Source organism: Acomys russatus, chromosome 23 (genome assembly GCF_903995435.1).
Source record: "Acomys russatus chromosome 23, mAcoRus1.1, whole genome shotgun sequence".
In the NCBI taxonomy this organism is placed as follows: domain Eukaryota; kingdom Metazoa; phylum Chordata; class Mammalia; order Rodentia; family Muridae; genus Acomys; species Acomys russatus.
The window spans coordinates 54,533,234-54,557,454 of record NC_067159.1 but is presented as its reverse complement, the minus strand read 5'-3'; the positions used below and the strand labels follow the sequence as shown (position 1 = coordinate 54,557,454).

At 46.4% G+C, this 24,221-nt stretch overlaps 1 long non-coding RNA gene across 2 annotated transcripts in view; it reads right to left on the bottom strand.

Moving 5' to 3' along the window:
• LOC127206598 (uncharacterized) overlaps positions 1-22,784 on the bottom strand; it is a 212,730-nt gene extending 189,946 nt beyond the window's left edge. For both annotated transcript variants that reach the window (XR_007832801.1, XR_007832802.1), the window contains exon 1: positions 22,589-22,784. This is a non-coding gene — a long non-coding RNA (uncharacterized LOC127206598). The remainder of the gene's footprint in view (positions 1-22,588) is intronic.
• Between the last annotated feature and the right edge of the window lie 1,437 nt (positions 22,785-24,221).

Here is a 24,221-nt window from a genome sequence, read left to right as displayed (position 1 = left end):
TGAATCCAGGACAGCCAAGGCTACAGAGAGAAGGCCTGTCTTGAAAAACCAATAGAAAAAAAAAAAAAGATAAGGGCTTAGTTGGCTTAGTTAGAGGAGACAGAACACACCAAAAGATATATCTGAAGTGACTCTACAGACTTTTAACAAAGACAAACTGCGAGTCCAAAATTCATTTATCTTCACACACACAAAAAGGAATCACTCTATCTCAATCAACTACCCAAAAGGAAAAAATGAATTATTTAGTCATTAACACAAGACTCCAGCTTTTATCATCTCAGATCAGTTTTGGGGCTGTTGTTAATAATCCAGCTTGTGAAGAATATAGGATTTTACATGTGTATTTTAATTAATAATCAAGTCTATATGTATATACTGTATATATTCCTTTGCATAAATGTCCATTGATAAGATATTAAAAACTTAAAAGCCACTTGGGGAGGCAGAGACAGGCAGATCTTTGTGACTTCGAGGCCAGCCTGGTCTACAAAATGAGTCCAAGACAGCCAAGGATATACAGAGAAACAGCAATAACAACAACAGAGAAAAAACCAACAAACAAACAAACATACTTAAAAACAGTCTCTAAGTACTTCAGATTTTTAAAATAGAAAGGCTACCTGGTATTGGACAGGGAGAAAAAGTAAACCTAGGTCCCCAATATAATATAAATACTATAAAAAGCAATAGGCTAAACTAACAAAATTCTTAGCTATATGCTAAAGGATAATGTGATGGCCATTCTTGGTTGTCAACTTGACTATACCTGGAATCAACTGAAACCAGAAGCTAGGTGAGCACACCTGTGAGTGATTTGTGCTTAATCTGGAGTAGGAAGAGCTACATCTGTCCAAGCCTTTGAAGTGGGAAGCTGAGCCTTCCATATAGATCTTGAGTTGAGAAGACACATCTTTAACCCATCTTTAATCTGGACCATGTCTTCTTCCGGAAGCCTATATAAGGACATGGAAGGACACTTCTGCCCTTTGCCTGTTTGCGCTCAACTTGATAGCACGTCCACTCCTTGACTGGCATTAGAGCCCATGTCTTTGGGATTCCGGTGTATACTGAAGACCAGCTGAGACATCCAGCCTTTTGGACTGAGCAACTGCTGGGTTCTTGGACTTCCCATACATAGCCAACCATCATGTGGACTAGCTGGGATGCAGCCTGTAAGTCATTCTAGTAAATCCCCTTCCTATGTGGAGAGAATCATTCTGTAAGTTCGGCTGCTCTGGGGTACCCTGACTAATACAGTCAGTTATGGAATCTTCTTTTTTTTTTATACTTAAAAAAATTTTTTTATTAATTTACTAAGATTACATCTTAACTGTTATCCTGTCACTTGTATCCTCCCATTCCTCCCTCCCTCCCACTTTCATCCTATTCCCCTCCCCTAGGGTCTATGACAGAGGGGGACCTCCTCCCTCACTAAATGGTCACAGGCTATCAAGTCTCATCTTGGTAGCTTGCTTATTCTTTCTGTGAGTGCCACCAGGCCTCCCCACCAAGGGGAGGTGGTCAGATATGAGGCACAAGAGCTCATGTCAAAGTCAGTCCCCGCTCTTCATCCAACTGTGGAGAATGTCCTTTCCATTGGGTAGATCAGAGGAGGGGTTCTAGGTTTACTACTGTATTGTCCTTGCGATTAAGGAATCTTGAAGGATTTATGAGCCTACCCATCAGGGAGAAAACTCAGCGTTGTGCTGAACAATGTGTTATGACTGAAAACAGGGTGAGCGAAGAGTTAGATGCAGACACTGTTCCTGTCCATGCTGCTTCGACCACTGAGTCTATATGTGTGGAAATAAGCAAAACACACGTGACCAAGCACAGGCTGTCATGGAAGACATCAAAGGAATTAAAGAGAATGAGTTCTGACTAATGGCTCATTTTTACTTTTAATATATTGTATTAATTAATTTATTCATTTATTTATGCTATTTTAAAGATATTTTGTTCTATATTTAACTGTGTGTGTGTATGTGTGTGTGTGTGTGTGTGTGTGTGTCTGATGGTTTGTGTGTCTGTGCATGTGAGTACAGGTGTCTGTGGAGGCCAAAGGTGGGTGTCAGATCCCCTGGAGCTAGAGTTATAGACAGTTGTGTGCCACAATATAGGTGCCAGGAACCAAACTCAGATTTTCTGCAAGAACAACAATCACTCTTACCTCCTGAGCCACTCCTAGGCTGGCTGTGAACTCACTATACAGCAGAGGTTGACCTTGACCTCCTGTCCTTCTGAAATCTACATCCCAAGTCCTAGAATTGCAGCCTTCTGAACGAGTGTAAGCACATAAAATATTCTTGTACCTATTTGTTCAACTTTTAAAAACCAGAACCTGCCCGATTATTGTCTGTTATGGAGAAGCTACTTTCTTGCATCCCTGCGCTACCCTGTAGGAAAATATTTAAGAGGTGGGAACACTCTAAGGCAGTCAACTTATTTTTTAAAGTGCTATCATTCAGTTTTGTTCATTTAAAAGTAAAACAGGCCAGTCCCTGAAAATTGATGAAAAGAGCTAAATTCAGCCTCTAACGACTCCAATGATTAAATCTCTTCTTTCCAAAAGAGATCAAGAAATATGAGCTTTAGCAAATAGACGCTTAAGAGAGACATTGGGGGAGCTAGAAGAGGGACCCCAGGTTGGAGGTTTTTCAAAACCCAAAGTACACTGTCTAAAAAGTAATCAGAGAGTCTGTTAAAACTGTTCCATGCAAAATCTCAGCTTTTGAAAAAACGATGAAGCCAGCTAAATGAACTGGCTTATATTCAAACGGCTTACGTCATTTGGGTCCTCTACCATAAGGAAATAAAACTGCCAGCCACCGACGGGCCACTATTATGAGCCACAATTTAAAAGCGACATTGTCGGCAATGGGAAATGTAATTTCAAGATTATAATGAAAATACTTCAATGATAACTCAAAATAAAAAGGATGAGATGTTCAGGAAGGCATACAGTATCCATGAAAGAATGCTTGGCTCCCAGTCACGTACAGAAACATATTGAAATCTGACAAGTCAGCTGTGGCCAGAATCTGTTAGTGAGTTACTGTCCTGACACCCAAACCCAAATACATACACATTGGCGTCTGGAGATGTCATGGACCAACTGCGCCCTTTGTCTAACTAAGCCTGTTGCAATGCTTCTCTGCATTGCTTATGATCCAGGCAGCATTCTCCTCCATCTTTTTCCTCTCCTTATGATTTTTCTGTATAAGACACCAGGCCCTTCATTCATCAACATCTCTTGATCTAGGCTCAGCAGTGATGAGAAAACTGCTCCACGCCCCCATCACCACCTTCAAACACCCTGACAGGGCTGTTCTCCTCCATCCCTGACAGCCTCTCAGATTTCTTTCCATGAAAAACAATTTTGCCATCAGGTATTAAAAAGTTCTGTTTTGTCTAATTCTGAGCATTAATCTAACGTTCTGTTTAGGTCTTCTCCCCTCCTGACAGCTCAGGAGCAACTTGCTACGGGGAGAGAAGCCATGGGAAGATGCACTCCTGTGTGCTGCTGTCTCCTCTCCCCTCACTGACCCCAGCAGCCATCAGAATATGGTCTCTCACTTTACTCCCCAGTTAACTGAGATATCCTCCGTCATTGGGACTCCTGAGATACAGTGATGAATCCTGGGCAATCATGGCACGTTTCTGACCTAGATGCTTCCTATAAAGAATATTTAGCTCTCAGCACCAAGCCAGCGCTAAACCCAGCCCAACAGTGAACTCTGTCTGTGAGGCCAGTGCTGCACTGAGCTACCGCCTGCGCGAAGATCCACTCTTGAGGTACAGCTCAAGGCATCCAGGGCACTGCCCCACAGACAGCCTGCTCTGCCTAGAGGGATAAAGTGTACATCCTGACTAGCTGCTGTTGACCCCTCCTTTGTGCCTGCAGCCACAGGCAGCTCCATTCTGCCTCTTCACAGTCGTCCCCAGAGGAGAAGCGGGGGCCAGCTATTCTCACATACTGCTCCAGACCACATGAAATCCACTTGCCAGCTTCTCTCAAACAAAAACAACAAAAGTCACTCCTCTTAGGTAGCAACAGGGAGAAACCCCTTGGCTTCTATAATTTTGTAAACATCTATCCGAGTGCCACTCTATTTTTCACAAAGTTTAACCTTTGTATGAAGTAGGGTTTTTTTGACACGTTTATGTGGAGTGTGTATATGAACATATTCATGCAGGTTAGAGGTCAACATTGAGTGTCTTCCTCAATCTTTAGCCACCTAATTTTTTTCAAAATAACATTTTTATTGATTCTCTGGGAATTTCACCTCATACACCTGGTTGTACCTACTTCCCAGTCTTTCCACATCTGCCTCACCATTGTAACCTGCCTCCAACAATATTTTTTTTTAAGTCCAATTTGTGTTGTCTACCTACTTCCTCCCCAGTGGCTCACTCCCTAAAGAACACTGAGTCTTTCTCCACTGCACCCCTTCCAGAAGCCAACAGCTGTGGAGAGCTGCACTTCAGTACCCCTGTCACAATTTAAGGGTGCTCTTTGATGTGGCCTTCTCTTTAGGTTATTACTTTTGGGGCTGGGAGTAGGGGTTGTCACAGAAGCCTCCTATGTCCCCCTTTTCTCAACTGTGAGTCTGCAGCCATCGATCATTGCCAAAGCAGCTTCCTTGTTCTTCCTAGTCAGTGGAGCTCTGATCGTGGGCTTTTTCACGGTTTCTGGAGACAGCACAGACCAGGAACCCAGGTAAGGCCCTCGGAGGCAGCGTGGACCATGGACGTTAACATGGACTCAGGTAGCAGCACAGGCCACTCACATCAATATGGCTCCTGACAACAATAAAGCCCGCAGACACCAGCAAGGCTTCTGGCTGCAGCCCAGGCCATGAACATCCCAGTGCCTGTTTTCTGGGGCGTGGTCTCCCAGCAATTTGCAACGCATTGATTCTGTTAGTCTGGCTGACCATCAAGCTCCTGGGATCTGATGTCTCTAGCTCCTAGCTCTAAGTTAACAAGCATGCTACCTCACATGAACACCCATTGCTCTTGTGTGTGCCCTTACACCAACAAACATCTCCTAGTCCAGTATTCATGGGGCACCACACTCCTTGCTTAGGGCGAGGGCTCCCCTGTAGAAGGAGGGATACATGGGAACACTGAGCTCTCTACCATAACTAGCCCCCTTCAGGATTTAATGGCTCTCTCCAGAGGCTGGTGACAAGAATGGTGGCCTGTCCAACTTGCTGCAAGGACGTCTAGTGGAGCAGGTCAGCACCTCTCTTTGGAGCATGGAGGGGGAGCTGTTATCTGTGGCCTAAATTATGAAGTATCCAATCCTAAAACAACTGTGTGCCTCTCCCACACACACAATGCTGTAGGTTGTTAGAGTCCCTTTAAACAAAACTCTTTAAAAGAGAGCTTGTCTCAATAGCTGTCCAAGCAGCAGAGAGGAGAAAGTCAAACCCAGAGCTTCATCAATGGCCGTGTCCCTTTACAATGAACGGTCCTTCCCAGCCTCCTGGAAAGCACGTTCAAAAGAGTCCTAGCAGAGCAGACAGTGCACACTCTTCGAACGGTGTTCTTCCTACATGAATCAACTGATGCTCCTGTCAGCACCACGCCAACCAGACCACCGAGAGCACAAAATGCTTCCACAGGAAACTGAGAAATGGACTCGGAATTCAGAAAGACCTGGGACACTACCAGTGTTTCTGTGAGCTAATAAGAAAAGCCAGAGTCCTTGCATCTGGAAGAGAGATTGACATTATATGGATGGTCTAAGAAACAAAGTAAAACACAGCCATCAATACTATGTTCAGGCTCTGTTGCTCTTTTGTATCATTTCAGGGGATTCTGTTAACTTTTACTTATTATAGTATCTAAATGAGTTCAACAGCAAATGTTATATTCTAGTTTGCCTTCCTTCTACTGTGATAAACACTATGGCCAAGTCCAACCTACAGAAAGAAAGAGGAGGGTCTATTTGGCTTAATAGATACAGTCCACCAAAGGAGGCCACGGCAGGACCTCAAGGCAGGAACCCGGATGCAGGAACTGAAGCGGAGACCACAGAGGAATGCTGCTTACTGGCTGGCTTCCTCCCTGCTGCGGGAGCTTTCTAATAAGAGTCCAGACCCACCTGCCTACGGCTGCTGTTATCCACAGTGGGCAGGGCTCTCCTACATCAGCTGGCAGTCAAGAAAATCCCCCATGGACACAGGCTGACGAAGGCAATTCTATAATTGAAGTTCTCTTCCCAAGTGTAAACCAAGATTAACTGTTACTTAAGATCTTCATTCTAATTTCACACTCATACATACGCACACACACACACACAAAACACATACACACACACACACAAACACAACTAAGCAGTAGTGAGAAAAAGATGAAATTCGGAGTCCAGTCAGCCCAGGATTTTCTGTAATTTCAGGCAGATTATTTATCTCCCCTCTACTTTGTAGTCTTACTCTTTCTGTTACTGTGTTTTGATGTAGTGTGGCATGGAGTGGGTTGAGGTGGGTGGGATGGCGTGGTGTGGTGTGGCATAGCATGGTGGGGTGTGGTGTGGTGTGGTGGTGTGCTACGGTGTGGTGTGATTTTATGGTACAGAGTCTTGTCATGTAGCCTACACTGACTTGGAGCTGACTGCATAAACCAGGCTGGCCTCTAATTCATGGAGATCCCCCCATCTCAGCCTCCTGAGTGCCGTGATTACAGGTATGAGCTGCCACACTGAGTAAATTGTGTCGTGTTTATAAAGACATTAGCAGAGGGGATGCTTTACGGAGAAGCTGTAAATCACTGCAAATATTAGCCACACTTCACCTTAAACAAGCAGTTTGTCCAGGCAAATCTACGTATAAACAGAATCTATCGTAATGGGTAGGAGTCTGGAGTATGAGACAGACTCAGTCGTTATTAACCATCAAGAAGCATCTGCTGAGCAACTGATACCGTTCAGCCTCACCCTGCATCACTATCCCCATGCCAGTGTGCATCCGCTGTAAGCCTCAGTATTCGTGTATGAAACTGGCCACGTGGGACTACCTGCTTCCATGAGCCTCCATCCCAGTCCACCTCAGGAAGCCTGCAGTTCTAAGCAAGGCCTGGAAACCCCACAGGACCACACAGATAATCAGAACCCTCAGCTGGGATTCCCGGAGCTACAACACGAGGCTGCCACGACGTCAAATGAGATGCCTTCTGAATGGGTGTGAGTTTACGAAATATTATTTGAACTCATCTGCTCATGGGTTGTTATATGTAACATGTGTAAGAATTAAGTAGTGGAGGACCAGTGTTTGGTTTCCGTCACCCACATGGAGGCTCACAACCATCTAACTCTAGCTACACATGATCCAGTGCCTTATCCTGACCTCTCTGGGCATCAGGCATGCATATGTTGCATACACATATATGCATGCAAAAAGAATAAAAATAAATCTTAAAAAGTGAGGCAGTAGCCAGGCATGTAATCCCAGCACTTGAGAGGAAGAGACATTACATCAGGAGTTTGAGGCCTATGTCAGATAGATGCAAGCTCAAGACCAGGCTGGGTGACATGCTACCCCATCAAAAATAAAATAATAATTAAAGCAGTGGTTCGCAAACATCATGTGCTAGTGGTATGCATGTGTATGGTGCCTGTGCATGTGTGTGGGTATGTGTATGGCGTGTGTGCATGTAAGCGTGTGTGCATGTATGCATGTGCATGATATGTGTGCATGTGTGTGCACATGTGTTTTTGTATGGCATGTATGCATATAGGTGTGTGTGTGTGCATGTATGTGGATGTGTGTGCATATGTGTATGTGAGTGGTGTGTGCATGTGTACATGTGTTTGGTGTGTGTGTGCACATGTGTGTGCACCTGTGTATAGCGAGGTATATACATCTATGTGCACATGTAAGCAGAGGTCAGAGAAGGACATTGAGCACCTTGCTTAGTCACCACCCACTTTATTCCCTGGAGACAAGCTCTCTCCCTGAAGCCGGAGCTCACAGGTTTTTGGCTAGATTGGCTGTCCACTGATCCTCTTACCTCCACTCTCACAGCTCTGGGTTCCTAGCCACACCCTACTTTTTTATGTGAGTGCTGAGGATCTGAACTCAGGTCCTCATGCTGTGCAGTGCACGCTCTTACCCACTGAGCCATCTCCCCAGCTGTCTAACAAGGCCCCGGGCAGTGCTGATGAGGACATTTTGTCTCCAAGGTGACACTTGGAGAAACATAGCAGAAGCATTAGTATATGCACTGATTTGTTTTCCCAGTCCACTTACCCGGGCAGCAGGGTGCACTGCTAACTAACACCACTGCCCAGCTAAACATCACCTGGTACCTGGGAGGATGACTGCAGGTGAGAGCGATGAGCTTCCTGCCTGAATGCTTAGAGCTTAGGATGTAAAGTTGTTACTATGTTGGCCAACACAGCAGGAGCTCCTGGCTTAAGTGATCATGAGCAACTCCTGCCTCAGCCTCAAGAACGACTGGGGCACCAGGCATTCACCACCTCACTGCCCTTGGCTACTCAGGGTGCAGCATCAGGACCCGCAGCGCCAGGTCTCCTGGCCCTCCACTTGCAAAGAGCCAATCGTGGGATTTCTCAGCCCCCACAGTCACGTCAGTCGATCCCATATGATGAAAATAAATCTGTCTAACGATCTGTTTCCTGTTGCTTTTGTTTCCCTGGAACTCTCTTACCAGTATAGTATGAAATTATTAAATAGAAATTTTGAAACATAAAGTAGCCAGAGCACACGGAGAATGTCAGCATGCTCTAATTTAGATGGCAGGAGGTTAGTTTTGTTCTGTCTGGTGGCATGAAGTTGCTCACTGTAATTGACCCCTTCCTCCAGGATGAAGGGGAGGTCACATCTCTGCAGTCAGACTCCTGGAAAGGTGGTAACCAGCTAACACCAACTTTTGTGATGAGCTAGTTGGAGGCCAACTTGTATCAACTTTAGTGTGTGTGTGTGTGTGACTATACTAGGAACGTGTGTGTGTGTGTGTGTGTGTGTGTGTGTGTGTGTGTGCAGTGTGCATGCTTGTAGAGGTCAACATTGTTTTCTTCTTAGTTGTTGTCCACTGTATTTTCATTGAGACAGGATTTTAAATTGAACTCAGTGCTCTTTCAGTTCTGATTCTGCTAGACTGGCCACCCAGCAAGCCCCAGGGTCCTCCTGTGTCCTCTTCCCAGGGCTGGGACTACAGGTGCCCTGGCTACGCCTGGCACTGTTTATGTGGGTGCCCTGGTGTTGTCTTCCATGCCCTTGCATAATTTTGAAAACACTGTATCTTTAAACTCTTTTATATATTCATCAAACAATTATTAAACACTTTTCTACATATGTGGCACCAAGAGAAAGCTTTCATGGTTCCTAATTTCAAGAAGCTGATAGTTTAATTTTAGGCGTGCGTGTAGCTGTCCTACCAGTGAATCACCAGGATGGGAGAGACAGTGCACCATCAGTGTGGTGAATCACCAGGACGGGAGAGATGGTGCACCAAGAGTGAATCACCAGGACAGGAGAGAAAAATGAGTGACACTCTGAAGACAAAGCTTGAAAGCCACTTATCTGTGGAAAGGATCCAGCATGGCTTTTGTTCGTTTGTTCCTTAGAATTCAAGTTATGATTGTACATCTAACTTTCCTGTTCACTTTACTTTCAGACTCAGATGCTGCTGGGTCTACAACATAGACATTTACACAGTCATGTTAGTACATGTAGTGGTTCCATAGGCTCGGATTCTGGGTACTTGGTCCCCAGTTGGTGGAACGAGATGGGAAAGATCAAGTAGTTTGCTAGAGGACATGTTTTCACGGGGGGAGGTGCTTTGAGGGTGTGCTCTCGGCTTCCTGTTTGTGGTTTCAGGTGTGAGCCGTCAGCTGCTGTTCCAGGCGCCATGCCTGCCCCTGGCTGCTTGCTACCATGCTGCCTCACCATGGTGGACTCACCCATTTGTAACCATGAGCCCCAAATAAACTCTCCTTCCATACAGTGCCTTAGTCATGGTGTTTTATCACAGCGATAGGAAAGTGCAGTAGACTTGCACGGAAAACTCCAGAATACCAAGTGTTTATCACAAAGAAAGTTCTTTAAAAAGAAAGAAAATAGATGCATTCTTAAAGTAAAATAGAAACCTGACACTTCCCCAGTGCCTATGGGCACTACTCCTTCAGGATCCAGAACACAGGCTTACTGGCCTCAAACAGGGGACAATGCTCTCATCCTAGAATGCCAAGCCAGCAACTGATTTCCATCGGGTTTTGGTTCCTTTCCAGAAGGGCGGCTGAGAAGCTGAGAGCTCTGAGGTGTGAGTAGGAATCATGGACGCAAAGAGAAGAAAACTGTGTAGCTAAAAGGGAGGGAGCAATAGACTGGACATGGGGAAGTTGTACAGCCAAGTGATAGCTTTTCTGAGTCCTGAAGGATAAGTGGGAAATTTCATCAAGCAAGAAAGGTAAAGATTTAAGGCCAGTCGTGTGAGTATCTTAATCCAATAATCAGAGGCCAGGGGGGAGGATGGGGAGGAAGAAGACGGACTAAAGGCCTCTGAATGTCTACAAATAAATGAGATGCATTCTATAATATCATCTCCATGGAAAATTATTTATGAGCAAAGATTAGATGTCAGCCTCCAAAACGAATAAAGAAATAGAAGGTAAGTTCACACAGTACTATATCCAAGTCTAAATAATACTCTGCAAATCAAAAGTTTATAATATTTGCACTAATGTGACCTCTGGGAATTGAGTCTCATCCGATATTTATTTGCTTATAAGTCATCTTGTTGCAAATAAGGCCTGACGTGAAATTAAATGAAATGCATGTAGCCACAGAGCTGTTAACGGCTTAGTTTGCATTTGTCAGCTGCAAATGCAGCCCAGTTCCAACCTGGCCCCACACACGGTGGGGAACAGAATGCCAGCTGCTGGCTCCAGACACCCCAGGGAAACTTCTCCACCTGGCACGCTGTGTGGACTTGGGTAAAATAGCAACTAGCACAAGAAATAATATCCTCAAACTTGACACATCCTCAGAAGTTTCCTTTTTTTAATTAATTCTTTTATTAGTTTTAATTTGTTCATTTTTCATCCCGATTGTAGCCCCCTCCCTCAGGGATCAGCAAGGATTCATCTTGCCACCTTCCCTCTCCCAGTGGTCTTCCCAACGGTCCCTGAATGGGGGGGCAGGAGTGGGGGCACTGGTCACCAACCCCAGTTCCCTACGATCTTCCACTTGGTATGTGCGGCTCCAACTTGTAGAAGCACACAGTGGAGGGAGAAGCTCACTGCCCCTCACCGCTGAGGGAAGCGTGGCCCCTGCACTCCAGAAGCCACGCGATTACACGTTACACTTCCTCAGAGCCTCTTTAGTCCATGAGTGCTCCTACAGGCTCACAATGCCATGAGGTGTTCCCAATACTTGACCATGGTTTATCCTTCCAGCCAGCGCAGATAGCTCTCTTAGCCCACATAAGCTTACATAAATCCTCAACTGGTCTTTTCATCATGACTAAGGTACAATAACTCAGAATCATAGTGACAATTAACCATGGCTATAAAAAAGGGAGCGAACAGCTTAGAAGTAGTCTGGTAAAGCCTACAGCCTTCCTTTTGCCTTTCTGAGGTTTCTACTGACTACTAAACGAAGTTAGGATGTGGGAAGCATGGCCATTATTCTAGAAAGCTTTTAGAAAGTCTGAAGAAGAGCTATAGAACCACCTTGGTAGCTAAAGGCAGGGCTGGGCCCCAAAATAATTCTCGACGGCTTCCAGGCCGCTATATTCCATCAGCCACGATGGCCCTGTGCATGCCTACTTATTATCAGCATGTTTAGCAGCACGATGGTCCAGCTTTAGCCACCAACGCCCTCTCACGACCGCGTTACATCAGGAGTATCAGTGTCATGGCTGTTGGGAAAGAACGCGATGGCATACCTACTCAGACGAACGCAGTGAGTGAGAGGCCGAGGGCAGCAACGATGAAGAAAAAAGAGCTTAAAGCAGCTTGGCGGACAGAACCTGCTGAAGTACAAGTAAGCAGCTTCCTTTCTCAACTTTATGACTTTTTCATCTTTTTTCCTATAGGTACAAAATATACAAAGTCGCCAGCTGAATTTAAGATAACTTGAAACATTTTTGATAAGGCAACATGATAATAAATGTTTAAGAACATGTTTATAGAACAACAGTTTTAAAAAATCATATTTCTGTCTTTGGACCCGAGCGCTGAAAGACAAGTCAGATAGCAGCCTTATTCATAATAGCCAGAACATGGAAACAGCCTAAGTGTCCCTCAGTAGAAGAATGGATAAAGAAACCGTGGTACATATACACTATGGAATACTACTCAGCTATTAAAAACAAGGAATTCCCGAAATTTGTGGATAAATGGATTGAGCTAGAAATGATCATAATGAGTGAGTTAACCCAGAAGCAGAAAGACTCAAATGGTATATACTCACTTATATCTGCATACTAGCCCAAGGGGCATGTCCCACGAAAGCCTTCACTTACCAGGAAACTGGGACAGAGGGGAGGACATCCTATTGGGACTCTAAATGAGAGACTCATGGGAGAACAGCAAAATAAAAGGATACAGAGGGTCCTAGAAATCTACAAGTAGAACAATATGATAGGCAGATTTGGGCCCAGGGGTCCGGCTCAAACTAAGGCACCAGCCAAGGACAATACAGGAGGTAAACTTTAAACCCCTTCCCAGATCTAGCCAATGGTCAGAATATTCTCCACAGTTGAGTGGAGAGTGTGATACGACTTTCTCACGTATTCTGGTGCCTCACATTTGACCATGTCCCCTGGAGGGGGAGACCTGGTGGCACTCAGAGGAAGGACAGCAAGTAGCCAAGAAGAGACTTAATACCCTATGAGAATATATAGGGGGAGGTAATCCCCCTCAGGAACAGTCATAGGGGAGGGGAATAATGGGAAAATGGGGGGGGGAAGGAATGGGAGGATACAAGGGATGGGATAAACATTGAGATGTAACAAGAATAAATTAAATTAAAAAAAAATGAGAACTATAAAAAAAATAAAAAAATAAAATTTACCTAAAGTGCTCGTCCAAGTTTTTGTCGTGTGCAAAGAAATGCAGGCGCTTGAAGCAGCTCAGCACAGCACAGCCACAGTCAAGAGCAGAACAAGCAAGGGCTGAGGCCTGCTTCCTTGTATGCAGCTTGACTGCATCACTCTTTCAGAACACCCTGCCTACAGGCTGGCACTGCCCACCATGGGACAGATCTCCCTAAATCAACTCATTAAGACAACCATAGGCCAGCCCAATGGGGACAGTCCCTCACTGACACCTGACTCCTCTGTTCTGTGAGTCAGTTCCCACATCACCCTTCCCCTGTGTCGACACTGCCCTCCCTACTGATATCCCCAGCTGGCTCTCTGACATCTTTCATCAGTCGTGATCCAAATTCCCCTGCCTGGCCTGTACTCTTTTGCTCTCACAGCACTTTCCTATTTTAATACCAGCAATCTGCTTATTACTCATTCATTGCCCCTATCTGGCTGGCAAACTTTACAAAGTCCTCTGCCGGACACAGGGGAAATGACTAGCTAACGTGAGAAAGTAAGTAAGTTACTGAGTGAAATAAAATACACTAATATCTTGCCCTGGTATAAAAGGGTAGAAGAGAGCGCTGTTTTTCTTTTTTTCTTTTCTATTTTTCTTTTCCTTTCTTTCTTTCTTTCTTTCTTTCTTTTTTTTCCTTTCCTCTCTCTTGGTTTCCTTTTCCTTTTCTTTTCTTTTTTCTTTCTTCCAAAAAACCTTATGTAGCCCACCTAGCCTTAAACTCACTACAGACCCAAGGCTGGCCTCTAACAGTCAGGATGTTTGCTTGTTTCAGCCTTCTAAGTAATGGAATTTAGATAAGGTCACCACGCCCAGCTCTCTGAGTTTCCTAGTTAAACATCAAGGGGCAGGCAAGGATGGGAGAGAGGAGCCTTCCGTGATAGAAAGAAGTGGCTTAAAAAATCAGAGAGGTTTTATTAGCATATTTTAGGGTTTTTAATGGACAAAGTACATACATATGATGGCATCTTTAGGCATATGGATACACTGTGGAACTGTCAAGTTAGACTATAACATATTACTACTTCCCATGCTTAATGCACTTTGTGGTAAAAATTGGACATTTTAAACTGTAAGGGATTATGTGTAGGTTGGCTGTGCTGTAGGGGTGTAGGCTTGTTGTATGTTCTGGTGCTGTGGTTTATACAGGCTGTGCTGTGGGCTGTAGGCCTGTGTGTTCTGTTGCTGTGGTTTGTACAGGCTGTGCTGTGGGCTGTAGGCCTGTGTGTTGTTCTATTGCTGTAGTTTATACAGGCTGTGCTGTGGGCTGTAGGCCTGTGTGTTTTCTCTATTACTCTGTTTTTTAAACTTGGTGTTGCTTCCAAAGAAGCTTCTAAACCAGCAGACACTGAGGCTCAGGAGCAAGATCCCCTATAAGGGAACAAAGCAGCTGCTGAAGGAACTCAGGGAGATTTCAGCTTTAAGCAAATGTGCTAATTAGAAAAGAGAGCTAAGACTGGAAGCCAGCAGAGTGCTAATGAAGACTGTGAATTAAAGACTTCCTTCCTTCCTTTCTCAGGATCCCATAAGCAGCAGATGAGGTGCAGGGGACCCTTAAAGGCACAGTACCAATAAGCACATTAATATCACTACATTGCAGTGCCTTCTTAATCTCCTTCACACACACAATGCCTCCCCCAATATTTATACACCAGTGAAGGAAGAGGGTTCCCTGCTTCCCAAAAGAGAGAGATGCAAAACACTGTAGCTTCACACATAACCTTTCTCTAACGTTATGTAGCAAGTCAACAGAAAATTCAGCGGCTTAAGTCAATAGTAAACATGTTATCCCTCACCATTTCTAGGATCCTAGAATCCAAAAGCAGTGTTTGAGCAGGTGGCCCCGGGTCAGAGATACTCATGAATTGAATTCAGTCAGCCGGTAGTGGAGACTCAAGTGTTAAAAAGCTGAACTGAGATGGAGACCGCTTTCCCACAGTATGGTGCTCACATGCCACACTGGTGTTGGCTCTCAAGGGGAGGCCTCCATTCCTTCCCACAATGGCTTCTACAGGGGATGGCCATGCAGTTTCACAGTACAGAAAGTGTCTTTCTCCAAAATGGGGAACATTTGATGGCCGAGGACACGGGAGACTGAAGCAGCCATGAAGGACTGAGTGACCCCGCTTTGGCTGCGCCCGCCTCTCACATACGTCAGCCCAGATTCCATCAAGAGTGGGAGAATGCCAACGTGCCTGTCACTGGCTGGCACAGGACACTGAGGCACTTGATGACTTGCTACCACGATGTTTAAATGGCTTAAATATGAATACCAAAATGACATCAAGACTCTTGAGGGTTGATACCAATATGTCAATACATACTCAGTACTCAATACATGCATAGTGAGGCCTGACTATAACTTTACATATGCACCCCTGTGCATGTCTCTGTTTCTTGACTTGTATAGAATATGTACTTTCACATGATAAACTTCAGCAAGCCTCCTACAGACATAGGCTGCCCGTCTATGGCCATCTGACTCACCTCTCACTGGGCTGTTCCTCAGTAACTCAACAGCGAACAAACACACTGCGACTCTCACCAGTAAGAAAATAAAGTGATGTCACAAACACATTGTGTTACAGGTGTCACTAAGGGCCAGCCCCTCTCTTGGTGACATGGTGTTTGAGATTCTCCAGCCTTACTAGCTTCCAAAGAGCCTCTTTGAGGACAGACAAACAGTGGTAGGACACACACTAAGCCCTGGAACTTCAGACAAATCTTTATTTTTTCATTAATAAAAACACAAACAGTATGAAGGTCAGAGCCGATGCTCAAGGGCTTTAAAATAATCAATCCTTGTCCAATCATCCCTAGTTATCAGGCCACTGCCTAATCAGGAGGGCCTAAGATGCAGAGAGCATCCAGGAAAGTCCAATCTGCCCTTCTCAGCATTTCCCAGGGGAGTCCTGAAGTGCAAGGCCAACCTTCCCCCACTAACTCAGCCCATGGGAGTTAACACTCACACATTTCATGCCTTCTGCATATGTAAGGTCCGTGATCTATAGGCACGATCGAGTCACAAGTCGAAATCGCTGCTCTTTTAAAAGCCTGGGCGCTTTCATGTAGCAAATGCTGCAGAAGCCAACAGATGCGCCAAAAGCGCGGGCTGCCCTGCCCTGCCCACCCTCCTCGCTTGAATGACAGGATTTCTTCTGCAGCATGCTCACATCAGGCTCCCGTAGGCACTTGGCAAAATCGTGAACTGTCTGGTGTCTGAGCAGTTTTTCAGGCACACCGCCCCCCCAGCATCTCCCAGCATTACTCTCCTTTCTTGGGCTTCTCTTGTTGCCTAGGAGACGCAAGCTGCCTTCCACATTCCACTACTGAGCAGTCATATTCCAAACCCTCCCACAGAAGCTTTGCTCCTACGCTTGTTTTCTCTGACTAACTCAGTTTGAGAGGCATTTCTGGTCTAATCATACCATCTCCATTACAATGTCAACTTGGGACACGCTGGATGGCTAAGAAAGGCCTCCGAGGCCAATTTTATCTTGCTAAGTTAGATGCCTCTGACTCACATTTACCGTCTTATCAAAACAATTACCATAAGTCGTCTTCTGACTTCCACATATGTCATGGCATGAAAACTGCCCCCGCCCCCACCACAAACACTGTAAAAAAATTACAAGTAGTAAATTAAAATGTTTAATTGAGGCTGGGTGGTAGTGGTGCATGCCTTTAATCCCAGCACTCAGTAGGCAGAGGCACGCAGATCTCTGTGAGACCAGCCTGGTCTATAATGTGAGTATAGGACAGCCAGGGCTACACAGCGAAACCCTGCTTGAAAAAAAAGAACCAAAAAGAAAATGTTTAATTGATTCTTTTTCTCTGTAAAATGAAACTACAAATACTGAAGCTGTTTTTGATGCACTCTAAGAGAAACTAGTAAGTCTAAGTAAACCGTTAGAACAGTGAGGTCTGAGCCAGGCGTGGTGGCACAAGCCTTTAATCCCACTAGTTGGGAGGCAGAAGTAGGTAGATCCATGCAGTCAAGGCCAGCCTTATGTACATAGTGAATTCCAAGTGTACTTAGACCATGTCTTGAAAATACACTCTTTAAAAAAAAAAAAAAAAAAAAAAAAAAAAGAAAGAAAGAAAGAAAGAAAGAAAGAAAAAGAAAAAGAAGAAAAAAAGAAAAAGAAGAAAAGAAAGAAAGAAAGAAAGAAAGTGAGACCTGTCTGAGTGCACATAGAATCCTAGCTTGTGGGAGGCTGAAGCAAGCAGGGTGATGTCACTCAAAGCCACACTGGTCTGTACGGTGAACTAACGGCCAGCCTGGGTTATGTAGCCAGACCCAGTCTCAGTGCACCAAAAGCAAACAAGGTAGGCCGGGAGCATTGCTCAGTACTATAGAGCACTTGCTTGCGGCATGTGGAACCATGGGTTCAGTTCTCAGAACAAGAAAGGGAAAGAGCAGGAGGACAAAGAAAAGCGAGGTCTTTGGGGTCACCTTACTTAGCATGGGCTAATGTGGGGAAACCTGCCCCCACTTCCCTGGAATCACAACCTTCCTTCCTTCCTTTCTTTCTTTGTTTCTTTCTTTGTTTCTTTGTTTCTTTCTTTCTTTCTTTCTTTGAGACAATGTCTCATCCTATAATCTAAGCTGTACTGGAACCCACTATGTAGTTCAGTTTGGTCTCGAATTGGTGTCAATCCTCCCTAGGCAGAGTTGGGGTTAGGGAACAGTTTAAAAACCTGAAACTCAGTCGGGCATGGTGGCACATGCCTTTAATCCCAGGTAGAGACAGGCGGATCGCTATGAGTTCGAGGCCAGCCTGGTCTACAAAGTGACTCCAGGACAGCCAGGGTTACATAGAGAAACCCTGTCTTGAAAAATAAAACATCATGACGGGCAGATCTGGACCCAGGGGGCTCTGCTCAAACTACTGCACCAAGCAAGGACAATACATGCAGTAAGCATTGAACCCCTACTCGGATCTAGCCAAAGGGAAAGACATTCTCTACAGTTGTGTGCAGAGCAGAAACTGACTCTGACATGAACTCTGGTGCCCCATATGTGACCACTTCCCCTTGCTGGGGAAGCCTGGTGGCACTCAGAGAAAGGATAAGCAGACTATGAAGATGAGACTTGATAAGCTGTGACCATATGGTTGGGGAGGAGGTCCCCTTCTGTCACAGACCTAGGGGAGGGGAATAGGGTGACAGAGGGAGGGAACAAAAGAATACAAGTGAGGGGATAACAATTGAGATGTAATCTGAATAAATTAAGTAAAAAAAAAAAACCAAAACAAAACAAACAAACAAAAAGCTGAAACTCTACTTGCTTCCGGCAATTGTCAATTGGACCCTCACCTGCATGTACTGTGACATACACATATCCCTCTTCAAGCAATGTACATATCAAACCGTTACCAACCTAGCACCCATGAACTCATTGGTCTCATGCATGCCCCTCTCCAAACAATGGGATGTTTCTCTTCCCCTGCTCAACATCAAAGGTGGAGGGGTGGGGAGCTGACCTGGACTGCATTAGGACACAAATAAATAAGCACAGTCAGGCAGATGATGCCTTCTAAGTGATCGTCTGTGAGGACCCCCTATTCACCATCTTATGCCGATGTGTTGCCAAGCAGGCATATGACTAGAACCATATGTCCTATGGCAAGGGACAGGCACAGGATAGAAAGGGTTATGTAATTTGAATCTGTCAACCAAGGCAAGGAACTGAGCACAGCATATTTCTTAGCACCAATACCCCTCTTCCTCTTAACACCCCAATAAAGAACTCCCCAGGCGATAACCCGCCCACAGACACTGTAACATCCCCTCAGCTTCCTGAGGTGGGGGGGGGATTACAGGTCTTCAGCACTGCGTTTGGCTTCCGAGGATCTTTCTGCAGAACTGCGATGTAGACAAAAAACAACAAATGGATATATCCAGTGGATTCTCACTTCACCTAAAGTCTTGTTCTCCTTCATAACAAAGCAGATCTGGGCTCTCTCCGCCTGTTTCTGCCTCACACACGTCTCCCCAGGCACACTGGCCTTCCTTCTGTCCTTGAACCCGCTCAGTTACTGCCTCACTCCCTCCTCAGAGCCACAGGGCTGCATTCCAGTTCTTGGCATGCAGACTCTCTTCATCACTCCTTGCCAATGTACACATCATCCCCCAACAAACACAAGTGACCTCGCTGTCACTTTAAAGTACACTGCCTTGCTTGATGTCTTTTCTATCCATCACCATGTGAAGTTTTTATCCCTGTTAGAGTCTTTATGGCTTATCATGGTCATGGCTATATCCCTAATGCTTCTCAAAAAGTCAAAGCCCAGTCCATATGAGCTGGGTAAACAGATAATTCCAAGCTTATGTCTAAGCTTTGAACCTCAGTGGCTTAGAAGTAAGTTGCATTAGTTTCTTTTTGTTGCTGTAATAAAACACCTGACCAAAGGCACCGTAAGGAAGAAAGACTTGGTTTGGGCTTAGGGAGAGGGTTGGCAACAGGCAGACAGCACAGGACACTGAGACATCACATCTTCAATTGCAAACTAGAAGAGGACAGGCTATATGCAGCCTCTCAAAGCCCACCCCTTGGAAAGAACTTTCTCCTGCAAGACTGCACCTCCTAAAGGCTCCGTCACTCCTTGAGTGATGCCATCAACCGGGAACCAAGAGTTCAATTTGGGATTCGAGCCACCACACAAGTCTTGATTGTTCTTAAAGTGGGAAAGGATTAACACCAACATAGCCAACACAACTGACTTGGGTTTATAAGACTTATTGATTCTGGATGCACTGAAAAGTCCGTTTGCCTTTTTGAAAGGTTGTTCTTAGGATGAGAGATTTAAAACGAGCACCAGTGCCCCCCTGGGAGAGCCTGACTCTTCTGTCCACATGAATTTCCCTCAGCCTGGTTTCCAACTGATGGACACGGGGCATCCCTATTGCTTGGACTCCAGAAGCCGGTGAGCAACCCACCTACCACAAGCTCACCCATGGTTTCTCCCCACAGGCAGAGCAGCCAAGCAGAATAACAGCTCCTGCAAAGGGGATATTGCATCATCATCTAGCAAAGTGCACCCCCAGTGGCCTGCACCCCCAAAAGAAAATTTTTTCAGCAAGTCTGCAGCTATGGGCTTGTGTCAATTCTTCCCTCAAAAACAAAGCTGAAGCTTGACATGGCTTGACCTGTAATCTCTACAGCTGGGAGGCTGAGATAGCAAGATTGTTCGGGGCTAACCTGGGCTACCAGGTGAGTTCCAGGCCAGCCTGGGCTACATAATAAGACCTTGTCTCCAAAAGCAAAATGATAGGTAGATGATAAGTAGCTATATAGACAGGTATAACTTTGACATAAGTGTATGGATGGCCACTCTCTAGGTTTGAGCCCACCTGTGTGCAAGATGCCAAAGGAAGTCCAGCTGACATGAAGCAAAGAATTTTTAATGTATCTTTTGGTCAAAGAGATAGCAAATGTTCCAAATTTTAAAATGAAAACAAGAAGTTCAACATCAGCGGGGAGAAACAAGAGCTGAGAGAGTTTGAGCCTGCCCCTCCCTTTAGAAAAGCTTTATGAAGAAACCGTGTCTTTAAAACATGGTGGTCCATGTATCCTGGGAAAGTTTGATTGTTTGTGTTTTGGATCAGTTATTAACATGTAACTGACACAATTCCATTAATCCTGTTCTTCAATCATCTCCTTGTCAAACTAAATTTGCTCTAGGAAGGGTTATTCCTTTTTGACAGACAAAACCCAAAACGCCTTGGTGTTTAGCGGGGAGGAGCAGGAAAGGGGAGGGGGAAAGGGGGGCCTGTCTTTCCACACATCCCTCTGTCTTCTTCACTGTCATTCATTTGGCCTCATTTGCATCTCTCTGAGCCTTGGCCAAGGAGATTCATTCCTAGAGTAAGATTTTCCTCAGCCAGCACGGTCTGTAAAGCGAGGATCTGCGCTTTCATGGCCCATTTGCAGTCAGTGAGGACTGAGGTGGGTAGGAACTGCCTTCCTGTCAGCAGAGCGACGTCAGCGGCACTGAAACCCATCCTTCTGTTTGGCTCCGCGGTGCCATATGGTTTCATAAAGTGTAGCGCGTGCACCCTGTCAATCTGAGGTTAGACAAATTCTCTGCTATGTGAAAGGAGAGAAGTGTCTTGCGTGGATAAATTCCTCCTTCACCGCGGGCGGCTGTATAGACTATCAGTGAGGGGTGAGGGTGAGGTTTAAGGCCTCTGCTAACTGTCCAGGAGTCCTAGTGTTTTTTAAAGAAAGTCATTTAAGTACAATTGCTGCCCGTAGGTGGCAGTTTCAACAACTAAATACTCACAGTGTTTTGTAGTAGGATCTCTGGAGAATCTAGGATCATGACTTTTAATCCTTTCCAGTAAGCCAGTGGAATCGTTAAAAATCCAGAAATCCAGACAGAGCACCTAAGTAAAGTTGTGTTCCTCTAAACTTCCAGAAGCAAGGCTTGTGAGAAGAGAGGAAGAAGCAAGCGGAAGGCCCTGGCACTGCTGTGGACCGAGTCAACACATTGCCCCCTAGGCCCAGCTCTCTCTCTCAGGATCACACTCCTCTTTTGGACGACCCCAAGGATGCTTAAGGCGTCTCTGTCTCAGGGGCTATGGAGTCCACTGGGTTGAAACCCAACTTCAAACACTTCTTCAGGGCCACAACCCTCGGGGTCCTGTCTGAGTAAGCAGCCCTTCTTAACTGCTTGATGCCCTCCCTCTGTCAGCAGTGCTGCAGCGAAGGATCTAGCTGAGCCAGCAATTGAGTCACCACCTTGCTGAGCCCGTGCTCAGCGCAGCACCTGTTCCCCAGGCGCTGATGGGCACCATGCAGGAGGCGGGTTTTCCGGGTTCCACGCAGAGGTGCCTCAAGTTACCCCAGCAACAAGCTCCTCCCACAACCTCCCGCCATCCTTCCCACCCCTCAACTCTCCAAGTTTTTGGAAACCTATTTCCAAAGGAGCAACAGGGAGGGTGGCCCAGCTAGAGTCCCTGCCCGCCCAGACAGCAGCCTGCAGGGATCCAGCGAAGTAGCAAGGCCCCTTGACAATAGGATAGGGTGGGAGAGAGGCAGCCAGACAAGGGAAGGCTGAGAAAATGGATGCAGAACTTGTCCCCCTGGGGATGGAGAGACAGGAAGCAGGGCATTAGGGAAAGAGACAGGTGGGAGGAGATGAAGGTAGAAATAGAGGAGACCGACTCCAGCAACCTAGAAAGCCACTGCTCCGCTCCAGGCACTGCCCTGGGGGGCCAGCCAAGAAGCAACAGATAACCAATACCGAAGCCGCGGTGTAGGGAAGGAGTGTGGTGACAAGAGTCGTCAGGTGTCCTCAGGTTCCAAACCAGCTACAAACTCCTCCCCGAGAGTCCCCAAGGCGAAGGGAGACACCAGGGGTGCAGAGGCTCCCCTCCCCACACACACCCCACCCTCGCCGAAGGCAAACTCTTGCCCTGGTGCCACCTGCCACTTGGCCGAGCTCGGCTGTGATAAGGCTTGCCGAGAGATGGATGTGGAGGTGGGGACGAGGGGGGACTCACCCTGGCTGCTGGGGGGCTTTCTCTTCCGGGCCATCCTCAGTCTGGTCCCTTCCCCCTGGGTCCGCTCCGCAGAGCCTCCTGTGCCGCTGCACAGTCCGGGAGCTCTGGCCGCCTGGACTCAACGAGCTCTTTGTGGCGGTGATGGCATGTGCCAGGCGGCGGCCAGGCTGCGCTCTCGACTCTATTCGGTTCTGCTGCGCGGGCGCAGCCGCCCCTCTGCTGCCCGCCGCCAGCCCCCCGCGCGCGCGCTGCGGTGGCCGCGGTGGCCCACTCTGCTGTACAGCGCCTCTGCTTGGAGGTCGCAGCGTCGGGTCCCCGGCCCGCGTCTCTCGGTTGCGCGCCCGTCCTCCCCATGCGCCCCCCTCCCTAGGCGCCAAGCCCTCTGTCCCGCGGGTGCCGCCTGCCCTGGGAAGGCTCCCTTATCCAGGGTCAGGCGTTAGCGGCTGAGAACAGCAGGAACATTCACTCAGCGGGATTAAAGCAGGCTAATGGAGCAAACCCCAGTTCGGCATTCCTGTTTTTCAAAAGCACCGGGTCCCCAGCCGAATGAGACAGGATCTGTCCATTACCTAAATGGGACCTATGCGGTCCTCCTCCGCAGACCTCTGCAGCATGGTCAGCCCGAATTGCACCTGGGCAATGGGCCGGTGTCTCAGTTGCTTTCTGGTCCTTCTGAGGGAAGGACTGAAAGGAAAAAGAAGTGAATTCTCACAGTCTATCACCAGACCCTGGCAGGTGACCTTGCTTCTCAAAGCTATTCGTTTTGAGGTCTCAGCATCGCTCCCTGGGGCTGCTAGAAAAAAGCGAATAAAGTTCGCCAATCGGTGATTTCTTAACTTCCTACAGAAAGAGGTTTTTCTCGATCTGGTTAGGAAAGCCTCTTGGTAAAGTTTCTTGTCCCTGGAGCTGTCCCCTTCCAAGTGCTGACAAGGTCCAGGTTGGTATCCTGCTAAGGCCACCAAGCCACAGAAAAAGCTAAAGTTTAGGGCTAATATGAAAATATACAGGAAACTGGGCCTTTAAAAAGTGGCAGAAGTGGGCCTAGTAACATGTGTCCGGGAGGCCGAGGCAGCAGGATGGCCATATTGGCCATAGGTTCAAATCTACACTGTAGAGGTGGTTTTACACACCAAGGTACTGCTGATTCACACTTTTCTTTTCTAGTTCCTAAGTACAGCTCCCCAAACAATCCGACTGCCTAAATGCCCAGTCTAGTACAGCACAGCAGAAAGGACGCCCCAGTGTCCAAAGTTCTGGACATGGCGGGGGCCAGGGAGGTTGGGGGCGCGGAGGGTGGTGTTACCCCTCTGTAAGGCTGGCTGAGTCATTTAATTCTTCTAGTCTTCTGTTCCTCAGTCCTGTTAAGATTCTCTGAGATATTTAAAGCAAGTATGGTGACTCAAACCTGTAATCCCAGTGTTTGAGAAACAGAGGCAAGGCCAGGTCTGCCTAGTGAGCTCCAGACTAGCCAGGACGACATAGGAGACCCTGTCCAAACAAAACAAAACAAAACGAAAAAAACAAAACAAAACAAAACAAAAAACCCACAACCAAAACAAATAACAGACTATGACGCCTAATTAATCGTGGCTGTCAACTTGACACCATCTGGAATCGACTAAAACCCAGGCTG